The 3152-nt window shown below is 29.9% G+C and overlaps 1 long non-coding RNA gene across 3 annotated transcripts in view; it reads right to left on the minus strand.

Annotated features, from left to right (window-relative positions):
• Positions 1-62: 62 nt before the first annotated feature.
• The window catches only part of LOC106465240, a 31020-nt gene continuing 27930 nt past the window's right edge, over positions 63-3152 (minus strand). For all 3 annotated transcript variants that reach the window (XR_001291192.2, XR_001291193.2, XR_002611928.1), the window contains 2 exons: positions 1137-1484; positions 63-172 (listed from right to left, as the gene is read on the minus strand). This is a non-coding gene — a long non-coding RNA (uncharacterized LOC106465240). The remainder of the gene's footprint in view (positions 173-1136; positions 1485-3152) is intronic.

Consider the following 3152-nt stretch of genomic DNA (forward strand, 5'->3'; position numbering starts at 1 on the left):
ATATATATATATATATATATATATATATAAACAAATTACAAATATAACAGAGAAAAGTTAACTTACACTTGTTTCATAAGATGGTATTTTTAACCACGCTGGCGCAAAGTCATGAGTAGGAGTGTTGTTATTTGCCATCAGATAACCTGCCCCAGGATGACCATGATAGGTACTGTAATTTAAGTACATTCATAAAACAGTAGTTTCACAGCTTTTCACATTGATTAAGAGTGCATAGTTGAAAAAACTCTTTCATGTACCACATACAGTATCTTTATTACTTTGACCTTGAGTAAAGTTTTTCTTTTTAACAAGTAAATCTCATTAATCCTGCACAGAGCTGGGAGATTAACATCAGCAAATAACCGAATAGCAAATGTTCAGATTTTGTGAGGTTAACTGTTGTATGTATGTATGTATGTATGTGTGTAATTGCAGATGACAAAATACAATAACAATAGTTTCTGATTCCTATTTACTATTAACAATCTACAATAAATGCAAAGTCAGCAGTTTCTTCTCATATGTTGGTACTACTACCAAATACTGTTTTATGAACAATAATTACAATAAATACAAAACAAATCATAGTTTATTACTGATCAAATCCCAAAGATTAGCTTTTGAAATGCAGTCCAAATCAATAACTAACTAAGTTAAATGATTCAATTTCATTTTATCACAGAAAATTTCAAAATATTTTTATGATTTTGTTTATTAATAGGCACAAAAATAACTTTCAAAAATCTGGAGAACAATGCTTCAATGTTTAATTTACTCATAAACAGTCTGTACGTTCTATATTATTCTGTTTTCATAATGCTTGCTATATTTTGGTACAATTTTGGTAACAGTTGATCCAATCACTTTAATTTAAATATATTTTTAATTTCTTAGGCTATGAATATACTATTAGAATTGATAAATTACTTCAGTATAAAAACCAGTAATTACAATCACTAAGTGGATGTTGAATTATCTTTATGATGGGAGTATGCAAAAAAAAATTGAAATTTTACTTATTTTTCTTAATTATTACTACAGTAAAAAACAATACAATTATTCAAATGAAAACCCAATAAAAGAGTCAAAATATATGTAAAATAAAAATCCATAATATATTTGAATGAGCTTACCTCCTGGACTTCCACTAGTATACCTATTTTGTGAACAAAAACTGGTCTCTTGTTCTTCAGTAATAGCCTTTTTGAAGAGGTGAAAATATTATAATCTTAAGCAAGCTTGCAAAAGAATAAGCTTTGCTAAATTAAGACAGAAGAATGGTGAAATCTACATCAAGGCATTGAAGTTTTTAAAATACTGACAAGGAATGGAAAAGGAATAAATTTCTCAAAGCAAAACTGGCAAATGACTGATTTTTTGCTACCTCCTCATTATGAAATAGTATGAACTTCAAGTTTTTCAGTAAAACTGAAATGTACAAGTTTTGAACTTCAGAACGTTGACACTCAACAGAATGTTTCCTGAAAGAAAAATTAAAAATGTTTTGGTCAAAATTATTTGTGCCTTAGTATTTCAATCAATCTATGATATATAAATGTTTTTTTTTAAATATTTATTAGCTTTTTCAACAACAATGACAACAACAACAACAAAAAACTAGCACAGAATACAGTTTCATTTTCTTTCACTACAAATGTTAATTAACTGTTGAAAGAGCTAAAAAAGATGACTTACAAACTTATGTATATTAGAGGGAAATAAACATGAAGCAGCTTTCATACATAAAATTACTTGGTAAATACTAAACAAACAATAGAATTTTTCATATCTATAGCACACATATTAACTGTCATGTCACCCGCGAATATAATTTTAGTTGCTGTTTTATTAGCGAACAATTACTGTGTAAATCTGCAAATAACTGGAGCAGACCAATAAAATGGAATCACTATTAATACATTTTTGAGGAAGATATACAAAAAATAGATTTAACTAAATTGTTCCCTGTTTGAATTAAAAATTTCACACAGCATAAAAAAAGTTGCTTATTCATGTTTGACACTTCCTATTCTTGAAAAGTGTTTTTAATGAACTGTATCTGTCAAGGAATTGTTTTATAACATTTTGAGATGGTAGCACAGATCTTCATCTGATGAAAATCTGTGCCAACAGCTCGAAACACTGTCCACAAACTTGCTATATACATTCCATTAACAATGCATTAAAAATATAACATGCTCTGTCTAAATTTTCTCTTAAGCAAGAACCTCTTATTCTGATAAATACTTATTTGATCAAAGACACTGGTAATATACCAAATATATTTCTTACAAGAGTGAATGTTAATAAGATCCTAAAATGACCTACAAATACAAATGCACAAATACAGGGACAGATGTGTTATTTTATACTCTTTCAACATCACAATACCCAAAATGGAGCCACTAATACTTGCAGGTCAGTATATAAATTATAGCATGTTTTCTGTCTTAAAAACTTGTGTACTTGCTATAGAAAACTAACATATTTATAAAAAAATCCAATACTATACACAAAAGCTGATATGGTGATAGATGGAAGCATCTATATCATCATATTCAATCATATTCAAGAGAATAAGTTGGCAAGATATCACTGTTTGTTGCCTATACATTACATTATACCCAAATGTAACAAACTTTGGCTTCATTTTACCTGTCTAGCAGTATTGCTCACATATCTATATTATCTATATCACTGTCATTGGAAGATTCCTATTTCTGAACAGTGTATCAAGCAAACATGTTACCTGTGTGGTATTAGAAGGGAAAGAGATGGGTCTGGTAACAGTGGAAGCCTTTACATACTATCAATTGTATATAATAGAAACACGGTACCACTGTCCTTGTGTTCCAACAACAGTGGTAATACCACTCTACTACCTAATGTGTGTGCTATAAGATATTCACAGAGAATAGATCTCTGATACAACTTTCTGGGACTGATGGCCACTAAATACCTAATGCATGTGCTATAAGATATCCACAGGGAGGCATTAGGTATTTAGTGGCCATCAGTTCCAGAATGTTGCATCAGAGATCTTCTCCCTGTGGACATCTTATAGCACACGCATTAGGTATTTAGTGGCCATCAGTCCCAGAATGTTGCATCAGAGATCTAGTGGATATCTTATAGCACACAAGGGAGTA

The sequence above is a fragment of the Limulus polyphemus genome, unplaced genomic scaffold, assembly GCF_000517525.1.
Source record: "Limulus polyphemus unplaced genomic scaffold, Limulus_polyphemus-2.1.2 Scaffold1881, whole genome shotgun sequence".
In the NCBI taxonomy this organism is placed as follows: Eukaryota; Metazoa; Arthropoda; class Merostomata; order Xiphosura; family Limulidae; genus Limulus; species Limulus polyphemus.